Here is a 25,513-nt window from a genome sequence, read left to right as displayed (position 1 = left end):
AAGAATAATTGATACAGGAAAGAGAAAAGAATAAGCACAGTAGATAATGTAGTCATTAGAAAGTATGATAGTATAAAGGACAGATTACACTGGAGGAATCATAAAATATACAAGTTAGAATGCAAATTTTGGAGGTCTTGTTGGGAATGTGCTATGTCTCTAACATAACCAGAGGAATGAATTAGAGTAACTTGTTTGTTCAAAGAAGTCCTCACAGTAAACTAAGATGTGATACAGATTGCTCTCAGAGCCTCTAAATATTCTAGGCAACATCTATGTTTATCTTAATGTTTGTTTCTTCCAGAACCTGATCTCTCCCTGAACCTGGAGAAAGAATTTCTCTCAGGTCTTATCAGGATGATGTAGCACTTGGGGGCAAAGATGCAGCCTAGGAGACCTGCACTGGAGGCCAAAATGGAGAAGACCTCCACGGCCACCATGGCCTTCCCCTTGGTGCTGTGGTAGACAGGCAGGAAGGTGAGCCACACACTGCAGAACACCAGCATGCTGAAGGTCAGGAACTTGGCCTCATTGAAGGTGTCAGGCAGGTTTCTGGCCAGAAAAGCCACAGTGAAGCTGGCCAGGGCCAGAGAGCCAAGGTATCCCAGGACACAGTAGAAGGCAGTGAGAGAGCCCATGTTGCACAGGATGATGATGTAGCCATGTTCAGATTGTGCATCTTTGTCCACAAAGGGAGGCGAGATTTTCAGCCAGAGGCCACAGAGGGTCACCTGGATGAGAGTGCAGATGGGGATGAGGAGGTTAGGAACCCAGAACAGCAGCCACTGCCTCGTGCTTCTCCCTGGAGCAGTGAGCGTGAAGGCCAGAACCACAGTGATGGTCTTGGCCAGGACCGTGGAGACAGCCACAGTGAAGACCACTGCGAATGTGGTGTGCTGCAGGATGCAGGTGGCTGTGTGGGGACGGCCAAGGAAGAGCAAGGAGCAGAGGAAGCAGCAGGTGAGGGAGATGAGCAGGATGTAGCTGAGGGCCCAGTTATTGGCCTTGACAATAGGGGTGTCTTCGTGCTTGATAAACACCCCAAGAACTGCAGCTGTGAGTGCAGAGCAGCAAAGAGCTGTGCAAGCCAGAGCCATACCCAAGGGGTCTTCATAAGCCAGGAAGCCCTCAGTTTTCATCAGGCAGTGATTTCTCTGCATGTTGGCAAACTGATGATCTGCACACCTGACACACTGCTCCATGTCTGGTGAGGTGTGAGAATCACTATTAGTTTGTGTTTAGTATTTGTCTTTCCTCTCAACCCCTTTCATTCAAGTAGCTATCACATTTCCCCTGATTCACCAGTTGACCAGTAGTGAGTTCAATACCAACAGAGTAACTCTATATCAAAATGCTTTCACATCAAATCTCTTTCTCACATTTCTTCTTCTTTCCCTCTTCCCTTTCCGTTTTTATGTTTATGTTTTCTTTCTTTCCTCCTTCCTTCCTTCCTTCTCTTTCCTTCCTTCCTTCCTTTCCTCTTTCCCTCCCTCCCTCCTTCCTTCTCTAGCTCCTTTCTTCCTTCCATCTGTCTGTCTTTCCTCCAGTGCTTGAACTCTTGCCATGGGATGTTTTTCAGAGTATTCATGCTCAAAACTACCACTCTACCACTTGAGCCACAGCTCCAATTACAGCTTTTTGGGTGCTTAATGGTGATAAAAAATCTTACTGAGTTTCCTGTACATCATTACATCGAAGTTCCATCCTCAAATCTCAACTGCTTAAATCGCTTGGATTACAGGTGTAATATATGATTACCAGCATTATGTTCTGCATTCTTGAAAGGTCATAGCACTCTGGCTCTCTGCTACTCATTCAAGACATAATGGAGAATAGAGACTCAGCCCAACCAATTCACTTTGTGCAAGAGGGTCAAATCCAAACCTCAATCTCCTCAATCTCACAAACTTCTTGAGCATTTGATCTGTGTCAAGAACAGTGCTCCTCCACTGATATGATAAGGTCTGGGAAAGATCAGCTGGAGGAGGGAGAAGAGAAATGAAATGGAGATGATAAAGTACTTCTGAATCTTTTATATTTGAAGAATTGCTAGCAGCCTAGTGCCAGTGTCAGGCATGGAGTGACCATAACAAAGCCCGTTGTATTATTAGTGCATGCTAAATAGTAAATAACATTTAATTAGAAATGAGCAGCAATAGGCACTCAGAAATGAAAGGCTGTGTTAGGTCCACAATTCCATGATGATTTGCATATCATTTCAAAGATCAACAACTGGTCCTTGATATTTCCTTTTTTTCAGTTTAGCTCTTATTTTCTCCATTTCTCCCTTGTTTATTAAATATATGTTTTATTGTTAAGATACTGTACAAAGTGGTTACAGTTACATGATTAAGGTAATGAGTATTTTCCTATGGAGCATTGTTCCCCTCTTTTTTTTAATGTTTTTTATTGTAAAAATACTGTACAGAGTAGTTACATTTACATGAGTAAGGTAAAGTGTACATTTCCCTTCTAGGATTTTGCCTCCTGCTTTGTTTTTGCCTAACCATCCCTTCTTTGTCCACATCCCCAAGTACTCCCCCAACAATGCCAAAGTTGTAAATTCGTTTTCAATATAGTGTCTTGTACATCTCCTGGCTAAAATGGGGCAACTGTATCCCTATTTAAGCAGTTTGTTTTTTCCTTGCCCTCCCCAAATTAGGAAAATGTATATACAAGATGCAGGGCACCAAATCCAATACATTGAAAACAGGGGTTATACCATGCGGGTGGAACATACCAAAGAAAGAAAAAAATCACATGGTCATTATATACCCCCCAATCTTGGCGTTCATTTCACTTAACATCAACTTATATGGTCATAGTACCTAGCTTTTGACCTTTTCTGCTTGTCCTAGACAAACAGTAGGTATTACAAATAATGAAAACCATGGGTAAACATTTTCTTTAAATATAAAAAATGTGATTGAGGAGAGGGGAACATGGGTATTCTCAAGATGAAGTCTGTAATAGATTAGAAAATACAGTCAGAGATGTATGGAGGGGCAGTGGGTGTTTCTTCTAAGGAGAAGTATGGTTAACGTTGCCCTGGAACTCTGCGTGAAGGTGCATGTGTGTTCCTGCCATGTTACTGTAGATCACTCCACTGGCTTGCATGGACTGAAGGGTAGGAAGGAGAGATGGGGAATTTCTCTAACTAACAGACTCACCTGTCACATTAGAAATCTCATTCTCTGGGCAAGGAGTGCAATCAAAGCAACAGGTAGCATTTCCCTCCAGAGAGGCTTTCTTGAATCCAGGACCACAGCTCTCACTGCACACAGACTGAGGAGTCTGAGAATATTCATATGAAAGTTAGTGACATTTTATCCTTTCAATTGACATCTGAGAAACTCCAGTGATTTAGGGGAAATGATAATAAAAACACATAATCTTTATATGCACACAGCAAATGAATTTACTGAACCTTCTTACAGTTTCATCTGACATGAGCTGAAGAATATGTGGGGCCTCAACACCCAGCACTCATACTATCGGGAAGTCATGGAGCCTTGAAGTGTTGGATGTTAACTCTATGAAATTAGGAAATGGGAGTTAATCCTGCATCCTATTCTTGAATTATGTGATCTGTTTACAGATGAATAAGAGCATGAGAGGAAAATCACTCAGGGAAATTTCAAACCCACACTCTAAAGCATGGCTGATTGCTGTAGAGGTGCTACTGTACCCAGGGCCATTCACATCTCTCTTGGCTTCCTAGCTGTCAGGAAGTGGGTGAATTTTACTGGCAGATGCTCCTTTCATTACATCCTGTCTCACTAGACTAAGAAGCAACAATCTATCCAACCATGGTCTGAAATCTCCAGGCAGAAGCCAAGCAAGCCCTTCTGCCTTCTCATTTGATTCCCTCAGATATTTTGTCACAGTGCTGAAATGATGATTCACAGGTGTCATTTAATTTTATGATATTCACTATGCAAACATAGAACAACATATTGGTCATGATATGTTCCCCTGTTCCTTCCATGTATCTGTTAGAAAGAAACTTCCAGAAACACAAAGTTTTGAAATGTAAACCACTGAGCCATAGTTTCATTGAACTAACTTTAAAAAAGGATAAGCTTATTGCTCATTTATACATAGATCATGCCATTATGGTTAGAAACGACTGACCCTGGGGGAGAACTAAGGATGTGGTGACAATGCCTACAAGCATTGTGATCATAACCTGACAGGGAATTGTAAGGTCTTTCTACAACTACTTCTTAATAACGATACATTTTTTTTTAAAAGGAGAGAGTAACAAATGTAGAAATGACCCACCTTGGTAATTCCTATGGGCCACTCTATCAGATTTTCAAACAAAACCAGTTGTTGATGAGGTGGCCTAGATGGAGAAAACTTGCCAACTTTCACCTTTTGTCCCAGACCTTCTGGAAAATTCCAAAAGCTCTTAATGTCATACTCTGCCTCCAATTTCCTTTCCTCATTCAAAACCACTTGGTCTCCAACAGGATTGGTAAATTGGATCTACTTCAAAAAGTGATGCAGCTAAAATGGACACATTATAGTATGGTGAAGTGCTTCCCAGTGTTATCACAAAACCCCAGACAATGGATTACTCTTCATTCCCATCCACTGATTCACACACACCACAGGATTCCAACCAACTGTATCAAATGCAGGCCCACAGCAGACTAAAATGTTACCAAGTTCTAAAACCTGAGTATCCAGGATGGGTTGCAGAAACTCAATTTCAAGGGAATGAAACTCTAGCCACATCCAACAAAATAATGAATTATCATATGATAGACCCCAACAGACTCTCTAAATTGCATTCCAATCACTTGTTTTGTGATTCTGATAGGAGAATAAGTCTGAAATATAGGTAAATAATAAACTAAGTAGAATCATAGAATATTTGTAACAACTATGAAAGATTACCTTAAGCAAGACCTTGTTCTCTGCGTGTGTGTGTGTGTGTGTGTGTGTGTGTGTGTTTGTGTGTGTGTGTGTGTGTGTGTGTGTGTGTGTGTATGCCTGCCCTGTGGTGTGTTCTCACAGTTTAGGCACTCAACTTGGTTTTTTTTTTGTTGTTGTTCTTTTCAAAGTAATTATTCTGTCCATTGAGCCACAGCTCCCCGTCTGGCTTCTTGGTGGTTAATTGTAGTCATGAGTGAGTCACAGGTGTGAGCCACTTGTGTCTAGGCAATATTAGGTTTTCAAGAACCAGGTACTCTTAGAGGAGATCTTCACTAGTCATACAATGAAGAAAGTTCTCATATCTAAGATATACTTGGAACTCAAAAATTAAATGCCCCAATAAGAAATTCTCAAAGAAACAACTGCCCAACGAATAAGTGGGCTAAAGCCTTAAAGAGAAACTTCTCTGAAGAGGAAAGAAGGATGGCCAATAGACACATGAAGAAATGCTCAACCTCCCTATCCTTAAAAGAAATGCGAATCAAAACAATATTGTGATATCACCTCACTCCAGTTAGAATGGCTAAAATCAAGAACTTTAATAACAACCGATGCTGGAGGGGATGTGGACAGAAGGGAACCTTACTGCATTGTTGGTGGGAGTGTAAACATGTTCAAACACTTTGGAAAGTAGTATGGATGTTCCTCAAAAGACTCCATGTAGAGCTCCCCTATTACCCAGCAATCCCAGTTTTGGGCAATAACCCAAATGTTTACAAACAGGACCACACTAAAGCTACTAGCATGACTATGCTTATTGCAGCATTATTTATTACAGGTAAGATGTGGAACCTACACATATGCCCATAGTAGATAAATAGATCAAGAAAAAGTGTTATATATACAAAATGGAACTCTATGCCTCCATCAGAAAGAATGACATTGCACAATTTGTTAGGAAATGGAAAGGCTTGGAAAATTTTATATTAAGTAGAGTAAGCCAGACCCAAAGAAAGATAGGTCCCATGGATTCTCTTATTTGCAATATCTAGTATATGTCTGAGTCAAGCAGAAAAGTTCAGATAAGGTGATGTTAGGGAAATGAACCCTAAGCTATGTATTCAAATGTTTTTTTTTCTTTCATGTGATTGTTTCTAACACATTTATAAGTTTATTTCTTTGTTGCTTTGTATGTCCCTCCCCCACAGTATAACCCCTGTATTTGATGTCGGTATAATCTGTTGAGGGGAAGGGGAAAAAGAAATCGTTTAAATAGGGATACAGTTGAACCAATTGCAACAATGGGATGTAGAAGTCATTATGTCAAAAACGAACTTCACAGCTTTGGTTCGGGAGTGTGGGGGAAGATTGGGTAGGGAGTGCGGGGGAGGGGAGGATTGGAAGGGATGGGAAGGGGAAACAAAGAAGGAGGCTACAATGCTTGGTAAGAAATGTACTCATTATATTGCCCATGTAATTGTAACCCCTCTGTACAGTATTTTCACAATAAAAAAACTAGTCACCCTTAATCTGTTATTTTAAAAAGGTACAAGGAGAATTTGAATATATCCTATTGAAAAGGGGATGGTTTTTCCCAAACATAGTGAGGATGGGGACAGAAGACACAACACTCCCTTGTCACGGATGCAGCGTTCTTCAAGAACATTGTCTTCACAGCTCTATCATCACTTCATGGAGAGCACAACAGACTCTCTTGTATTTGCCAAAATGGTGCCAGACAACCTAGTTGCATCTGCTATGAAAGCTTATATAGAAGTTCTGCATGCCTAGAGTAGGGCACCCAAAAGCAAAGCCATTACCTGTGAAGAGAGAAATGTCCTGGGTTGCCCATTGTGCACTCTTGGCTCTCCCATGTAATGAAGAAACATCTGGTGGAGGGCATGGGCCACAGCATACACAGCATTGTAGATGTTGTAACTCTCATCTGACATGGGCATGTCAAAAATGTGCCTCAGCAACCAATGCAGTGTGGCATTGTATGAACAGTGCCCCAAGTCTCTGCAGTCAGACTTAATCAGTAGGCTATAAACAGACTGAATCCATGACCTGGGAAGGGAGTTATTTGCTGAGATCTTGGAGAAGGTCTCTGTCAGAATAAAATTGGTGAACGCAGCAGTGTTTCTATGATGGTGAGAGAAGATAAGAGGTGCATGGAAAGAGTCAATCAGAAAATGTCTTTTAGCAATAGTCACATCATCATAGGGTGAGTTCAGGACCCAGACTTTGCCTGTAATTAGAAAGTGCCTAAATTTAAGAATAAAGCTTAGTAGAAATTTACTGTCCCCATAAATGATAATCACATTGGTTGATAAGTCCAGTAGCTGGCACTGCATTGATAGATCATTTGAGTAATCTGAAAGGACACTGTAAGTGATCATGTTCTCAAAGGCAAAGCAGACTCTACTCTTGCCCATCTCTTCCCTCAATTCTGAGAGGAACCACATTCCATAGTTTTCTTCGGTGATGAATAGTCCCACCCAGTTCCAGCTGAAATGAAGCATCAAGGAGACCATGGCCAGGGCTAGACCTGAGTCCTTGGCAGCCATCTGATAGACAGTACCAAACTTTCCATGGTCACTCAGGAGAGGATCAAAAGCCCCAAAGGTGAACTACAGGGAACAAATGGAAACAACATCAGGAAGAGTATGGTCATAGGCAAATCTCAGTCCTCATGTGAACGACACAACAAGTGGTAGTATAGTTGTGGGAACAAAAGTTTGCTTATCCCATTTGCAAAGTCATCTCTCATGTTCTGAACTCTTTGTAGACATGTACAGATAAGGCTCAGAGCTTTGGCTCATCCTTTCCTCTCAACACCCCTCCTTTTATTTGAAGTAATGAAAATGTGTATGTCCCACCCACTTTAGGAGGCTTCTCCCTGTGAGATTATGCATTTGTAAGGGTTTGTGATACCACCTCCTCTTCAGACTGTTGAGGACAGAGTCACTGTGGATATGGCTTCACATCTGCCCACCCCACCCAGCCTCACCTGTGGAAGATTGTAGAGGTCCAGCAGTGTCCCTATTGGGACAAATGTGCTTGAGGTTCCTGTGAGTGCTGCTATAGCTTTGCTGTCTCTTCTACAGGTGTAATTAGGGATGTTTTTATTCTTCCCAGACAGCCAGGTGAGTGGGTCCTCTAACAGATCAGTACCTGAGTAATGTGCAGTATAGATCTCAAACCCCAGAGTCATGTTGGGTAGCAGATGGGGATTCTTGTTGATCTCCTCCACAGCCAGCAGCAGGTTGAGAAGCAATTGGTATTTCTTTAAGTTGATCCTGCACAGAAATCACAAAATTTGGGTAGGTATACAAGTCTTACAAATGATTAACTGCAAATCTCATGACTTTGTTGAATCAAATGTTGATTTCTACACACAGTAATATGTGTAAATCCAACGGGATGGCATTTTAATTTGGAGTCAAAGAAAACTTCTTAGAATTGGAAGAGTTCCTGAACAGGTCTTGATCAGCATACATGAGATGACTATTCTTCTGAGATTGAACAGAGAGAGAGAGAGAGAGAGAGAGAGAGAGAGAGAGAGAGAGAGAGAGAGAGAGAGAGAGAGAGAGAGAGAGTGAGGAATGAGCAAGCTGGCTTTTCCTCTCTGCCCCATATGGATAAGTGAAAAACACTTCTGTCTGCTGTGACATAGGAGGAGGCTCAGCTAACATCCCAAATCATTTAGTCCCTTAAATTAGCTGTGCATATGGAAAAAATCTTAAGAAATACGATTCCAATTGGGAGCAGATGGTCTACCCGAGTTCAACCAGTATGAACAGACAGGCAGGGCCTGCTGTGTTAGGAGTAAATAGGACAGCAGGCTGTTTTGTGTCTGTGCTTGCTTGCCACACATTTGCCAATGGTGCATCCTTCTGCAAAGAAGTGAATCTTGCCTTGTGAGGAAAGTAAAGAAATCACAGAAGTACAAAATTCATTTGATGTGGTAGAGGCACACTAAGCTGACTCAGAGAATGTCATCATTCATGGGGATTCCCCAGAAGCAGAGCAAGATGATAGCCCAGGAAGCTAGAACATGAAGATTGCCTCACCCAACAAAGAACAGATGAGAGTCAGGGAGTGTGGACTGGAGGATACTTCTCTAGTCAAGCAAACAACAGAAAAGGATGTGTGAGAAAAGGGGGAAGAAGCCATCTCCATGTTCCTCCCCATTACCAGCACTAGTAGCTCATTATGGACAGAAACCCTCTGACATTGCAGGGAGGAAGAGAATTAAAGTTAAATCTCAGCACCATCCCCATACACTGAGACCAGTGATGGGGATGTGCTTATAGTTTCTACTCTTGGGTCCAGACCTTTAGATTGTGCCTCTGGAACTGGTTAAGGACGGAGAAGGAACACACTGCCACAACCTCACTCCTCTAATCTTGTGAATGACAGGAGGTATTTGATACAACCTCCTAGTGAGCAGGGCAGAAGATTGGGTCAGAGTATTTCTTAGAACCCTTTATCAGGCATGTCATGGTTGGACCAATAATCCAGAATAAACTAGAGGCACTGTTTGATGCTAGTACCACAGCTTCCATTAGAATATTTCAGGAGGTTTTGGAAGGTCGCTGAGGCAGAACCAAATGCCATTTCCATCACTTTCCACCATGGGTGGAGTAGGCTGACACCTGTATTCTTGTTTAGCCTAGTGAAGCCACTGTGGCTATGTGACTCTGTTATCATCTGGCTCAGTCCAGTCTCATTGCACAGTGAATAATTTCAGGGACCACTGCCCTAGAAGGACAGTGCTCAAGATGGCACCAGGCAGAAACTGAAGGCTCTCTAGGAATCCAGTGTGCATTAGTCTACATCAGCATAAGCTAGATTGTGGCTTAAGTGTATCCACATGACAGTTTGGGCTTTGGGGAGGCTAGATAGCCTGAGTAGATGGTGGTGTTCACCAAGACGGTCCTGTGGCTTGCTTTTTTTTGTTGGTTTTGGGCTTTGAAATCTATGCCTGGGATCTGACCCTAAAATCTTCAGCTTAAGACTAGCTCTCTAGCACTTGAGGCACAGAGCCACTTCTGGCTTTCTTTTGTTTTACTAGAGATAAAAGTCTCACAGACTTTTCTCCCTGGGGTGGCATTGAACCCCGGTCCTCAGATCTCGCTTCCTAAGTAGCTAGAATTCTAGGCATCGGCCACCCATGCTGCCTTGTGGCTTCCTTTACAAAACTTACCATGCTGCTGTAGCATTGCATGGTTTTTCATCCCAATTATAATAGGTAAGACAGGGAAGTAAGATGGTGATATTGTCCCACAGCTTAGTGTGGGCTAGATAATAGCACTAGAACTGTGCCATGACCATATAGACAGGACAGACTCTGGCTGACTCTGTAATCACTTCAATATCTGAGAAAGTCATCTACCACCTGACAATCTGAATTCTATATCAGCTATAACTAATTGTGTATGGTTGTGTGCATCTTGGCTCATGAGCACACCTCTACCACATTCAACCTGAGTCAATCTTAGTACTCACCCAGCACTTCATTGGTCTTGATCGCAGTGGACTGAGGATGCTGTACCCATGCAGGATAGACTAAGGAAAATGAGGCCTGGTTAATGCAAGCTCAAAGCTTGTCCATCTACTTCCCTTAATATTAAGAGAATGAAGTCATTTAGGGGAAAATGGAGAAGAATAGGTTAGTAAAAAATGAGGTATGGGAAGCTCACAGCAAACAGAGAGCTATTCATCCATCTACATAACTTTATATTAAGGGACCAAAGTCATTGAGCACAAAAAGAATGTGGATAAATTAAGGAAAAAAATGAGTCCTAGAGAAGGCAACTCAGAAACATGTGATTTAGAAACACAGGGCTACCATCTTTACTTCAAAGAGAGGCAATAGGTTGCATTGCCTCCTGAGAGATGTATTTCTCATCATATGAATTAGCAGTTGTCTTGTAGGGCAAATGCCTTCCCCCTAAAATGCTCCCCCAAAATTTAAGCAACCTCCTACCCCAAATACAGACAACAGCACACCTTCCTTCCCTCAAGGATAATCATCTGGAAAGAATGGTCAAAACATACAGAAACTCAGAAAGTTTAACACCAGGAGTGATTAGAGCAAAGATGACAAACCTATGTTTGTGTAACTTTTAAGTAAGACCTCCTGCCTTTACCATCTGAATACCCCTGGCAGCCCAAGAGCTGTGTGTCTCTCCTCAGTTAGAGTGTGTCTTTGCCTTTCTGTTTCCTTTTTGTCTACCTGTTTGTTTGTTTGCTTCCTTACTCAGCAAAGCTCTGCCACATTTTCTTACTGTTGTGACTTGTCTAGAATTTCTTCTTCTGCAATCAAAGTCCAGGATCCCAAGTCCCTACTATTAGAGGGAAACTACATTAACCTTCATCTGTTTTGGTGACCCTGCTGTTTGGTATTCCAGGTGTAATAGAGTTCGGGGGGCACAGCTGTGTCTAACGCCTGTTCCAGCACACAAATCTTGCTATTGCAAGGCAGAATCCATGCACAAGGCCATTCCCTGTGGATGAGGCATATGGTCCCCCTGTGCACCCAGGAGAAGGCATATTTGCACCCATGACTCATTGGGGTTCTCATGAGGTTTTTAGAACCAGAGAGTATTTTGTCACCAAAATAGCCTTTGGTTTTCTCTGGTACTGAAGTGGTTTATCACCTCACAGCCGACTTCTCACAGTCCCTGGGCTCCCTCTAATGTTGACATTGTGGAAGTCACTTACAAACTCAGGAACACTGAAGCCTGCCTGGAATTTCTGGAAAGACAGGCACAAAGCCAGACCAGTCAGACTGGTATAATTTGGAGACATTTCAAAAGCCAGATGGTATCACATGCCAATATGAATCAAGAATGTTCCAGAATGATGAGTTCTCCTAGTATTCAATATAATCATTTTAGGGAAATTCTCATAGAGAGAATCTCTACTCTCATGGATGTTTGCTGATGTTATTTTGTGCAATGTAACTGAGGCTTGACATCTAGAATGTCAGTAATACTAAATATGAATTGGGAACTGTTGGCTCAGGCCTGCAATTATAACTACTAAGGAGACTGATATAGGAGAATCATGTTTTGTAGTCATTTTGTGCAGGAATGCCTGTGACACATTTTATGTGCAAGCAAATCTACGGAAACTGGTGCAGAGCTGTAGGTCAAGTGGTAGAGTGCCAGTCATGATAAAAAAAGCCATCGGACTTGGGATGATGCCTGAGTACCAGAGTCTCTCTGAACATGCACACACACACACACACACACATACACACACACACACACACACACACACACACACAGCTCAATTAGAGAATGGACAGAGAAGAGGATAGCTCTGACATCTCACCCTTCCCATGGGGTACGTTTCTATTGCTGGATTTACACATGAGCCCCATCTTTCTCACTCACTTCCTCACCACATTAATTTGGCTTCAATATCTCTCATAAATCTCTCATGGAATAAAGTATTCCTCTCCTGAACAAACCCCATACAGGGTGTTTCCACACAACTTGTCTGAGAAGGTTCATCCATGACTTCCCAAGTTTACAGAGAATTCTATAGATCTGAAAGTAGTGAGCTCACCTGGGACAAATGCATGAATGAAAGTGTGTATAAAATATGTGAAAAAGCCAGTCACCTTTGCTCATGCCTGTCATCCTATCTACTCAGGAGAGTGAGATCTGAGGATCAGGGCTCAAAGCCAGTCAGGGCAGAAGAGTCCATGAGACTCTTATCTCCAATAAACCACTATAAAATTTGAAATTGCACTGTGGTGCCAGCAATCAAGCACTTGTCTTAAGGTGAATAGCAGAGGGATAGCATCCAAGCCTTGAGTTCAAGACCCATTACTGACAATATATATGAAAAAACTTTCAAATCTAGTTTAGGAAGTTATGAGCAGGGAAAAATAAAGAAGCCTGGAAACATGTTGGAGAACAAGGAATGGAAACAGAGTTTCTGGGAATAACATAGGAGAGAGGCCAAGACATGGATAGCAGGACAGAAGCTTACTTACATTAGTTAAGGGGAAAAAATCAAGTATGTCATGCATCTCTTATTACTGATCTGACCAGCAGCTCCCCATTTCCAGAACTTTGCTGACATGAAATAACCTCAGAAGTCGAAACTGCATGTCTATCCTAAGAAACATTGCCCTGAAGGCGGTCCAAACATTGGTCCTGTTTTGAAAAGTATAAAGAACAGAATGGATTGAAGATTCCCTATCCTTTGCCCTATGGATGGGGACATTGCACTTTAGTGTCTTTGTATGGACTCTTGGTCACCCCAGTGACCCTGAGTAACAGTGATGAGTGGAGGAGTCACAGTGATGGTGGGGTGGTCGGCATATCTCTGGAAAGAGGAGTGGAGTGGAAGATAGACAGAAAACTCTGTACCCTTGGAAGAAAGAAAAATATTCATCGGAAACACCTGAAATGAAGTAGAGCTGTTGTAGTGAGCGCAGTGTAGAAGATGCAGATCACATCAGTGATTGTGTCCAAACTTCCCCCACATCTGATTGTAATACAAAGAAAAATTCAAAATTTAAGAAAATCCAAGAAATCACTTACTGAATGTTCTGTTGCTGCAGGGTAGGGTCATTCCAGCCTTGAACGACCAATTCCCAAGAATAGAGGGGGTAAAACCCAGCAATGACCACATCTCCCCTTCTGCATGCCACAGATTTCTCTGTGCAAATGTGTCTGCCATCTTCAGAGAAAGTGATCAAGAGAGGATGCTGGAGGAGAAGCAGTGTCAGAGCAACAGGGAACATTGCTGCTGACTCGACATGGAGATGTGATTCTGGATGCAGACTGTGCCTGCAGCGTCAGGTGGTGTCTAAATGGATCTTCAGTTTTTGTGGCTTCTTGTTACCTGGATAGCCTCCACTGTCCTAGAGGAATACAGAGCCCATTCTGCCCTCTGGCTCTGCATCTGGGGCCCAGCTTCTAGGTCAAAACAGAAGTTAGAAAACATGTGTACCATCTTCCTCTCCACACCCTCAGGACCATGATTTCATCCAAGACAGTAGATAATGAAACTCCAGGGATGGATTCCTCTCTTGTTGAGTTGTTCACAAACTTGTGTGAAAGCAAAAAGTTGAAAACAAAAAAAGCACAACCAATCAAGGGTCCCTAGGGATGATGGGAATGGATGACACCAGAGGATGCCATGTGAAGGTCAAATGATCATAGAGCGCCATGGCAAGCAAATGCGCAGTCAGAGTTATTGGAGCACCGTCAAAGATGAGGATGGGCAGGCTCACAACCTGGGGAAAAAGAAGACACAGAAGTTTGGTGAAATGACCCATTCAGGTTTTTATACCAACTGCACATGCACAAGAATCCAGAAGAGCTCAATGTATTTACTTACTGCTGCAGGTGTTACCAACAGTGTCCTGGAATTCTACCATTACAGATGAATACTTCAAGGTCAATGCACTTAACCAATTAGACATTTGCACTCTGAACCTTGAACTTCTTCAGTGCTTGCATGTTGTTGACCATCAGACTGCACCTATGAATATATTGGCAGTCCACTGTTAGACAGAGATGTTCTATGATTTATGACTTTTTGGGAACATAGCAGCCCTGCACACTGAGGATCCTGGTAGCTGTGGGTGTATGGATGGGTCTTGCTCTGCTGTGTCCCCATCCTGTCCTGAGTGCTCCGGGAATTCTTGTTCCCACTTAGACAGCTACGTAGTGCCAGCTCTGTCCATGTCTCCCTACCTGTCTTCTCTATTAGTTCCTCATAATAGAAGTGAAACCATGGTCACAGCATAGTGTCCTGCTCTGCACAGACTTCACCATGGTGGCTGGTTCTGTGAACTGGCTGCATATATTTATGAGGAAGGTCTTGGCAAATGTAAATTGAAAAGTAAGATTGCAAATGCTATTTGGTATTGGTAAGTCAGCAAGAAATTGCAAGAGCATCAGTGCTGGGGCCTAGCCTGACTTGAGATTTTAGGTAGAAATCTTTGTTGCTTCTATACCCAGGATTATCGGTATGAGCCAGCTGTGGCTGGCTCAGAGGACAAACTTTTATCCCATTCTCCTCATCTATTACTCTAACTATTTCTGTTCAGTCTGCCTAAGAGAACAGGCCCTCCCCACTTTCTCTTCACTTGCCTGAAACCAGTAGTCACCTGTCAATCACCTGACTGGGAGTCAGCAAAGGACCCCACAATCTGAGGTCACTTCCTCATCCACGGAGGTCACTTCCTGGACCATCCTGGTCACACCTCTGTAGGACAGTGATAAGTTCCCCAGACTCTGTGGTCACTTCTATATCCGCTGTTGTCCCCTTCTCTCTCTTTTTATTTTCTTCTTTTTCCTTTTCCTTTGTCTTCTTCATGGGTCTCCATCTCCTGACGGTGGCCAGTTTGCCTTTTCTGCCTGAACCGTGTATAAGGTTTCCTTGCTGGAGAAGCTAACAATTTCTCCTTCATTATCATTGATATCTACTCTAGTACTCTATGCCTTCTTCTCCCTACATTTCAAAAATAAGAGAAAACTTGGGGATCTGTGTTGCCTCTATCTATCTGAGTGCTTTCTTTCTGTATGTCTATTTGTCTGTGTGTATTGTAAATGTGTTGTACAGAGGAGTTACCATTATGTAAGTCTTGTAATGAGTACATTTCTGTTTTTACAACGTTACGCAGTTTTTCCCTCCCTGACCCACCCACAGGTTGTATGCTTCATTTTTCACACGGTGTCCAGTATATACCACAGCTGCATTTCCCAGGGTGCTTAACTGAACACAATGTTCTTCACTTCCTCCCATATTCCTGACTCAAATATTTAATTGCATGCCCAAGACTCCTAATGTCTGTGTGACTCAATTTACTTTTTCCCTTCATGTATTGATGAATGGAGCCTTGTTCTGCAACTCAGCTTCTAAGTAGTGTCATGATAAACACTCACCATATGTAAACATAGACATAACAAACACCAATATTTGTGTGTGTGTAATATGCATGTAATATTATATCTTTTGTCATATTATGTTACCAACAGTGTTATAATATTCCTTTTGGCCATATCCCCATTAGTGTCTGTTATTATTAATTTTCTTGATAATAATCAACTTATTTAATGCCAATTATTTTTATAATAAGCTCTATTTTATGCAAGGCAAACGCGCTGCCACTGAGCCACCTTCCCAGCCCATAAGCTCTATTTTATGAAACTCAAGATGTACTCATCTGCTACTTACTTGAACATTTTGTGGGTATAAAAATTGAAGCTGGGAAGTGGTGCTGTGACTTAAGTGGTAGAGTGCTAGCCTTGAGCTGAAGAACTGAGGGACAGTGCCAAGGCCCAGAGTTCAAGCCCCACAACACACCAAAAAAAAATTGAAGACTGAAATAATTTTTTATCCAAATGAAACCAATTTGTTTCATCAATTCCCTTTCTCAAGACTTTCATTTACTAACTTCCCTTGGTCATGGGACTTGAACTCTTGGTCTAGGTGCTGTCCCTCCGTTTTCAGCTCAAGGAGAATGCTCTACCGCTTGAGCCACAGCACCGCTTTTGGTTTTCTGGTGGTTAATTGGAGATAACAGTCCTATGTAGTTTCCTGCCTGGGCTGGCTTTGAACTCTGATCCTCAGATCTCACCTCCTGAGTAGCTAGGATTACAGGTATGAATCACTGGCACCTGGATTCCTTACTGAGTTTTTAAAAATTACATGTTTAATTAACTCTTTGAAAACATTTGATCTCAAAATGACATTTTTAAAGATGTAAAGTAGTAATCCTTAGACAAACTATTTGTAAATTGATATTTCCCATTTGGTTTTAAAGACGGGAGAACAGGAGAATCACATGTAGACTGACATTGCATGAAGAGTCCAAACTTAACAAACTTGAGGGATCTCAGACCATCTCTTGGTGTTTTCAAAATGCAGCTGATTGCATCACTTCACATATCACTCTTGTAACTTTCTTAAGGTAATATTTGAAGGAAAGCAACTTTTAGTTAAAAACACTCATATATTGGCCTTTTGGTGTGTAAAGAATTGAGCAATAATAATAATAATAATAACAATAAAAGAATTGAGCAATAGCTGGGAGCCGGTGGTTCAAACCCAAAATCCTAGCTACTCAGGAGGCTGAGATTTGAGGATCACGGTTCAAAGCCAGCCTGGGCATAAAACTTCATGAGACTCTTATCTGCAATAAACCACTCAGAAAACTAGGAGTGGTGCTGTGGCTCAAGTAGTGTCCACCTGTAATTCTATTTAAGCAATTTGGTTTTTCCTTTACCCTCCACAAATTATACCAACATCAAATACAGTGAAAGCAGGGTTATACCATGGGGGAGGTATATGCAAAGTAACAAAGAAATCATCTTATAAATATGTTGGAAACAATCGCAAGAAAGAAAAAAAATTGAATCCTTATCTCGGGGTTAATTTCGCCTAACATCAACTTGTCTGACAGTTTCTGTTTGTCTCAGACATGTACTAGTTATTGCAAAGAAGGGTAACCTTGGGACCTATGTCTCTTTGGGCCTGCCTTACTTCACTTAATATAATTTTTCCAAGTCTTTCCATTTCCTAACAAAGGGGGCAATGCCATTCTTTCTGTTGGAGGAATAGAATTCCAGTGTGTATGTATACCACATTTTCTTGATCCATTCATCTAATGAGGGGCATCTGGGTTGGTTCCATATCTTAGCTATGGTAAATAATGCTGCAATAATCATAGTTGTGTTGGTAGCTTTAGTATGGTCTTGTTTGTGATCATTTGGGTAAATGCCCAAAAGAGGGATTGCTGAGTCATAGAGGATCTCTATATGGAGTCTTATGAGGAACCTCCATACTACTTTCCAAAGTAGTTGAACAAGTTTACACTCCCACCAACAATGCATTAAACTGCTCTTCTGTCCACATCCCCTCCAGCATCTGTTGTTATTAGAGTTCTTGACTATAGCCATTCTAACTGGGGTGAGGTGGTATCTCAATGTTGTTTTGATTTGCAATTCTTTTATGGCTAGGGTGGTTAAACATGTCTTCATGTGTCTTTTGGCCATCCTTCTTTCCTCTTCAGAGAAGTTTCTCTTTAAGTTTTTAGCCCACTTATTTATTGGGCAGTTGTTTCTTTGAGGATTTGTTGTTGGGGATTTAATTTTTTGAGTTCCAGGTACATTTTAGATATGAGACCCTTGTCCGTTGTGTGGCTAGTTATGATCTTCTCCCAATCCTTGGGCTTTCTATTGATCTTTCTAGCTATGTCCTTTGCCATGCAGAAACTCCGCAATTTCATGCAATCCCATTTGTCCAACCTTTCTTTGATTTGTTGTGTTTCTGGGTCTCTATTAAGAAAATTTTGGCCTGTGCCAAGGAGACCTAAGGTTTCTCCTATTCCATCCTAATGTTTTCAGAGTGTCTGCTTTGGATCCAATGTCTTTGATCCATTTGGGGTTGATTCTGGTGGAGGGTGATATATAAGGATCTAGCTTTAGTTTTCTACCAATTTTGCCAGCACCATTTACTGAAGAGGCTATCTTTCTTCCCTTCTATTTTAAGTTCCCTTATTGAAGATTAGATGGCTATGTGTCTGTAGGTTCATGTCTGGGTTTTCAATTCTGTTCCATTGGTCCTGAAGTCTGTTCTTGTGCCAGTACCAAGTTGTTTTGATATTATTACTTTGCAGTAGAGTTTGAAATTTGGTATTGATATTCCTCCAGCACTGTTCTTTCTGTTGAGGATCATTTTTGCTATTCGGGGTCTTTATTGTTCCATATGAATGTTTGGATTGCCTCTTCTATTTCCTTGAAGAATGAGGTTGGAATATTGATAGGTATCACATTGAATTTGTAGATAGCCTTAGGAAGTATTGCGATTTTCACTATGTTGATCCTTCCAATCCAGGAGCATGAGAAGTTTATCCACTTTCTAAGTTCTGTTTTGATTTCCTTTTTCAGGTTTTTCAAATTTTTCATCATAAAGGTCCTTCTCTTCTTTGGTTAAGTTAATTCCTTGGTATCTTATATTTTGTGTGGCTATTACTAATAGAGTTGCTTTCCTGATTTCGTGTATGCTTTTCTCATTGTTGGAATACAGAGAAGCCATTGATTTTTTGAGGGCTAATTTTATACCCTTCTACTTTGCCAAAGTTTTGAATCAGCTTCAGTAATTTGGGAGTGGAGTCCAGGGAATTCTTTAAATACAAAATCATGTCATCTGCGAAGAGGGAAAGTTTTACTTCATCTTTCCCTATTTGGATTCCTTTTATGTTTGCATCTTGTCTTATTGCTGTAGCTAGGCATTCTAATACTAAATTGAAGAGAAGTGGAGAGAGTGGACATCCTTATCTCATTCCTGAGCTAAGAGAAAATGGATTTAGCTTTCCACCATTAAGTATAATGCTGGCTGTAAGTTTGTCATGTACAGACTTTATTGTATTGTGGAGGACTGTTCCCAGGATTCCTAATTTTTCCAGAATCATCATCATAAAGTGGTGTTGGATCTTCTCAAATGCCTTTTCTGCACCTATTGAGATAATCATGTGGTTCTTATCCTTGCTCTTGTTGATGTGATGAATTATATTAATCAGCTTTGTATCCCTGAATGAATCCTGTTTGATCATGGTGTACGATTTTTTGGATGAATTGTTGAAGTCTATTGGTCAAAATTTTTTTGAATGTGTTCGGTAGTGAACTTTCTCTTTAAATTTCATTGAAGAGTTGGAGGAGTATTGGTGTGAACTCTGCTTTGAAGGCCTTGTAGAATTCCTCTCTAAATCCATCTGGTCCTGGTCTTTTCTTAAATGGGAGGTCTCTTATTGCTGTTTCTATTTCAATGCTTGATATGGGCCTTTTAGGACGGTTTAATTCGTTTTGGTTTAGTTTCGGCATGTCGATATTTGCTAGGAAAAGGACCATTTCTGCTAAGTTCTCAAACTTATTAGCATAAAGTTTTGAGAAGTATTCCATTATAAGGTTCTGAATCTTGTTTTTTTCTGTGGTGGTTTCCATTCTCATGCCTGAGTTTATTTATTTGGGTGTGTTCTCTTCTTTTTCTGATAAGATTTGCTAAGGATTTGTCAATTTTGTTAATTTTTTCAAAGAACCAACCCTTTGCTGTGTTGATTCTTTCTATGGTTTTAAAATTCTAATTCGTTAAATTATGATTTAATTTTAATTATTTCTTTCTGTCTACTGGATTGGGGTTTATCTTGGTGCTCTTTTCCAAGGAGGTTTAGGTTTCTTTTGAAATTGTCAGTTTCAGATCTCTTCAATTTGTTGATGTAGGAACTCAGAGCTATAAACTTGCCTCTGAGTACTGCCTTTCTTGTGTCCCAGAGGAGCTGTTAATTTGTGTATTCATTATTGTTGAATATCATGAACATTTGTATTTCCTTTCTAATCACTTCCATGACCCACTCATAATTCAACAGTGTGTTGTACAGCTTCCATGTGTTACTGTTGAGTTTTTATTTTATTCCCTTGTGGTCTGAGAGAATGCAAGGTATAACTTCAATGTTTCTGAATTTGGACAAGTTTGCTTTGTGATCTAAAATGTGGTCTATTTTGGAAAATGTTCCATGTGCTGCTGAGAAAAATGTGTATTCTGATGCTGCTGGGTGAAATATTTGGTAAATGTCTGTTAAATCTAGTTGATCTTTGCAGCTGTTTAGAGACAAGAGAAACTGGAAAAACAAAAATGTCAATTTAAAAAGTGAAAGTTAAAAATTATCTAAGTGAAATTGTGAGAAGAAAGGGATAGAATGAGAGGAGTGGAGGGATAGAAAGGAGACATGAAAAAGTAAACAATAAAAATTCTTATAAAATTATATAGGCTAAAAGAGATAATACTGCTATTAAAGAATTTAAGGTTAAGAAGTATTGAATTGAGTAATAAATTTCTGGATAAAATATGTACACAATGGGGGATAAGGTCTAATAATTGATGATAGGTATATATCTGAGGATGACCAGAAGAGCAATTAAGTCACGGAAAAAAGAAAGAGAAAAAAAAAGAAAATATGAAGAAAAATGGACCAAAATGTCAAAAGAGATTTAAAAAAGCACAGACACACATACATATATACCTAAAATTAAAATTATAAGAGGGAAAAAAGATATTAAAAATATTGTTTATTTTTTAAAAATTAAAAATTTAATATAAGGTTCAAGAAAGAGTTCCTGCTTTTTTTTGGGGGGGGGAGGTAATGAGAAGATCCTGTATTTCCCCTGTGTCTGCAACCAGTCTCTTGGTGGAATCTCTGGTCTGCTTGTGGTGTTTTTTTGTTCCTGTGGCTTGATTGGTTTTTAAGTAAAATTGTTTGAGCAGACAGAAAAATACTCTACTTTACCCTGGATTGTGTGATCCTCCTCTCAGCCTAGTTCAGTGGGAGAGAGATCTGCTTTGAGTATCACAAAAGAGGGAGGTGTCTGTTTCCTCTATTTTGGAGATGCTGTGTTGAGCCTAGGTTCTGGGTAGGGTTGAAGCCTTTGAGCAAACAGTAGCTTTTCCCTGAGTGGAAAACTCATAGAGAAACTCACTGAGCCCAGCCTGGAGCCATTCTCATGGTTTATATTTACTGAGTTTCAATTGCTTGTCTAGGCTGCTGTAGGGAGGCGCATCCCCTGGCTCTGTTTACTCAGTGAAGAAAGTCACTCCTCTGGGGGTGGAGCGACTGCTGCCTGGGCTGGGTGATTTTCCCCTGGGTGGAGCTGAGCCTGGCAGGTCAGGTCAGTGTACTGGGACCTGCTAATGGCTCCAATTGTTTCCTTCCAAGGCCTGTGTTGAAGCTAGCTGCTTAGCCAGGCCTTTGTCATTATCAAAGATGGAGAACTCCGGTGGGGTGGGGGAGCGGTGGCCTTCCCTCCTCTGTTCCCTGAGAAACGAGCAACAATAATAAAAAATGAATTGAGCAATAGCTGGGAGCTGGTGGCTCAAAAACGTAATCCTAGCTACTCAGGAGGCTGAAATATGAGGATGGTTGAAAGCCAGCTTGTGCAAAAATTCTGTTAGATCCTTGTCTCCAATAAACCACTCAGAAAAACTGAGAATGGTGCTGTGGCTCAAGTGGTAAGTGCCTGCCTTGAGCTGAAGAACAGAGGGACTGAGCCTAGGCTCAGATTTTAAGCACTGTGACCAGCAAAAAAAAAAAAAAAGAATTGAGTAACATAAATTAGGTTTTACATTGAAGTAAATATCTAACCAAAGCCAGGAAAACTTAAATTAATTGCTATTTTTTCTTTGTCCTTTAAAGGAAACCACAACGGGAAAAATATGTTTGCAAATTAAATTGCACATTATGCACATTATCTATCTGAAAGATGTCTATGAGAAAATAGAAAATCTGAACACACACTCCACAATTGTTTTATCAAAGGAATCCTGTGGGTAAAAGGAAGGCAAATATGAGTTTGGATGGGTTAGTTTTGACAAGAAGTTACAAAATAGGAGAAGAAAAATAAGAAAACTGTAAAACACAAGCCAATATTCTTACCATTGTATGTTCGCACAGCCAGTTAGAGAATTTCTACCTCCTATCTCTTTGGCTGGTGGAAGCTACCAGTGCATTGCCAAGAGGCTTCCGGATCACAGTATCCCAGTCTAGTTGTTTCATGAGCCATTCACCACCTGTTAGAGCAGGAGTCTGGCTTCTGCCTCTGGGAGCTTCCTGATCCACCCTTACCAGGCCAACCAACCTAGGGCACAAGCCTCACCGCGTGCATCAAGCGGTCCCCAGATATGACAAGCAGCATGTCTGAGCTGCCCAGCTCCTGAGCATGGTTTGGCACCTCTAGGGGAAGATGAGGCTCAGGGTCCTGCTCTAGAAGGGGAAGGATACTCTCAGCATGCCCTGGGGAATGGGGCAGTGAGCATCATAGGAAGGAGACCTGGGCCTTGAGCATGAGGGATTGCATGTGGTTTTGGATTACCGCAGGGCCTTGCCTGTGTCTGGGCGCAGATTCCGCAACAACAACACGGGGCAGGTCCTGAGCAACAAGCTCAGGGGGCACGGGTGGGATCCATAGTCTATTCCTGCTATTCTGCCCCCTCTCTGGGCTGAGGTGTCTCACCTGCCACGCGTGAGCTTCTCTTTTCTTTTGCTCTCAGAGTTTGGGATGATTTTCATTTAATGATTGTGTGGCTTTAATATATTGGCTATTCGGTCTGCCTGTCTGTCTGTCTGTCTTCACCTTTTCTTTTCTCCGTGTATTTGTTGAGCCTTTGCCATCATTGGCACTGCTCACTATGGCATCCACAGACCCTCGTGAGTAATGACACCACTTGCTTTTTCTTTAAAAAATTTAAATACAGGATTGACGTTTCTTGGAGTTGGGTGGCAAAAGTAAAGGGAATTAAATAGGAATTTATGTTTTCAATATGAAAAACATCTCTCTCTCTCTCTCTCTCTCTCTCTCTCTCTCTCTCTCTCTCTCTCTCTCTCTCTCTGTGTGTATCAGCCTTGGAAGTCAGGGCTCCAAGCTCCCTCTCTTGGCATTGTAATACACATGTGGCATTTTAGCATTTAACAAATACCACAAGTCCCATATTTTTACTTGTAAGGTAGAGATGAAGTCACATAGACTTTTCTGTCCAGGCTAATTTAGAACTGTAATCCTCACATCCAAGCCTTCTAAGAGAGCCACTGGTTTCTGGCTCACAAAAAATTACGTTTCTAATATAGAAATTCAAAATGAATTTAATAATAGATTTCCACAAGAATGTGAAAATTTAATAAACAAGTATTTAGTCCATATTTTAAGAGTAATACTTTTTCTTTATTGACATTATGCAATTAGATAAATTTCACACTATTGTGGCATAATGATTCTTAGCTAAAGTCACTAACACATTTAAATCTTCACAATGCATCTTCTCATCGTCTTGATCTACAAAGCTTATGAACTCTACAGACTTTAACAATAAAACTGTTTCCTCTTTCTCTCTCATTCCCACCCTCCAATCATCACTGTTGAGTTGCTTAGTTCACTTTCATCAATGACCAGTGCCGCTGATGGGCCATCTGCTGTATTTTTTTCACCCATTTTCCTCCACTTCTTTGCCCTCCTCCTGGTTCCCTCAGATGTGCATGCCTATGCAGCATATATGGTGTCAAGGGCATAGAGTGATTTAGAATTTATATGAAAATTAAGAAGAGGTCCTTTATTTCTTGGGTCTTGTTTACTTTGTCATATCTCAATGTAAAACACGTTTCTGACATGTAATTTAGTCCAATCAAATGGAGATTGAACATCACTGGATCTTAAAAAAATAAGCAGAAAATAAAGCAATGGAAGAAAGGGCATACTATCTTTTGCCAGCATAGCTAATGAGATCTCCTCCAAAAATCGAGTGTGGCTATTCATCTCTTTTCTCTTCTTCCATTTCTGTTTGGAAGTCCTTAGTCATTTGGTCCAATAAGATGCACAAGTTTGCTAATTGTGAGCTCTGGAGATTGATTTTCCTAATGTCAATGATGAGTCCATCCTTTCCCACCTTCACTTGAGCATCTCCTGGACAGCTGCGGTCCTCTGGAACAGAGGCTGGCACTAGCCCGCTCCTGGTCTGTCAGTCCTGAGGATGGAGGCTCAGCTTTCTCTATGCACCAGACTTGAAGAGATCCTTGGTTCTTTACCCCTTGGTTGTGTCTAAAGACAGAAGCATCTCTACCCAGTAAGTACTGATGTATTTGATACATGAAGAGTCTTGGAAATACCACCTCTTACTCAAAAATATCAACATAATGGTTTTGGGTAGCCAGATGGTAGGACAGCGCAGTAAAAATTATTTCACCACTTGTGTGAATGCTTCAGTTCCCTATGTTTTATACTTTCTTATAGTTATGTTTTGTTACCAGAATGGGTAACCAAATTTTTTTTTCTTTCTACCTATACAGTACTGGTTCTGATCCTGTTAAGTTCTTCCAAAAATTACAATATCTGTATTATTCTAAACTCTTTCTGAGTACTGCAGAGAGACTATAACAATCCTATTGAAGGTCAGGACCTCAGTTATCAAAACAGAATCAATGGCAGGGTGCTGGTGCCTCATGCCTGTGATCCTAGCTAGTCAGGATGCTGAGATCTGAGGATTGCAGTTCAAAGCCATCCCAGGCAGGGAATTCCAAGAAACTCTTTTCTCCAATGGACCACTGAAAACCAGAAGTGGCAATCATTAAATGAGCACCTATACAGAACAGTGAGCACTCTCTTCTTTGAGTCATTGTAAGTAGGATAATCTGTTTGGATTCCAGACATTTCTGTCTCTGTGCAGATGCTTTTCTGTTTTCCATCCATGGCCCAGCAGAATTAGAGACAGCACTATGTGTATCTCTGTCATGCATGTGTGGCTGATGTCACTCCACTGAGCCACAGCTACAGCCTTGAATAACATCAAGATCTCTGGACTCAGAGACATGTGCTTGTTTGTCCATTGGACTCCTTCTGGCTGTACAATGTGGTGGTGGCTTGACAATATTCCTACTTCAAGCTCCTCAACACTTTGATTTCTTAGGGACTCTTCTGAATCATTCTTGTTCTCATAGAATTGCAAAGATCATTGAGAGTTTTGAAGTCTGAGCCTATCTGATGTTTTTGTCCTCTCTTGGGGAGCTTTTTCTCTTCTTATAAATGATTCCTTTTCTCCATGCATTAATATTGAG

At 41.1% G+C, this 25,513-nt stretch overlaps 1 non-coding gene and 1 pseudogene across 1 annotated transcript; both read right to left on the bottom strand.

Moving 5' to 3' along the window:
• Positions 1–284: 284 nt before the first annotated feature.
• Positions 285–13,866, bottom strand: LOC122119617 (annotated as a pseudogene).
• Positions 13,867–23,055: 9,189 nt separating this feature from the next.
• Positions 23,056–23,141, bottom strand: LOC122120018. Its single transcript, XR_006149640.1, has one exon. It is a non-coding gene; the product is annotated as a small nucleolar RNA SNORD35 (small nucleolar RNA).
• Positions 23,142–25,513: the final 2,372 nt, after the last annotated feature.

The sequence above is a fragment of the Dipodomys spectabilis genome, unplaced genomic scaffold, assembly GCF_019054845.1.
Source record: "Dipodomys spectabilis isolate Male_0828 unplaced genomic scaffold, ASM1905484v1 ptg000173l, whole genome shotgun sequence".
NCBI classification, from domain to species: Eukaryota; Metazoa; Chordata; class Mammalia; order Rodentia; family Heteromyidae; genus Dipodomys; species Dipodomys spectabilis.
The sequence above is the reverse complement of the archived record's forward strand: the minus strand, read 5'-3'. Positions and strand labels throughout refer to the sequence as shown.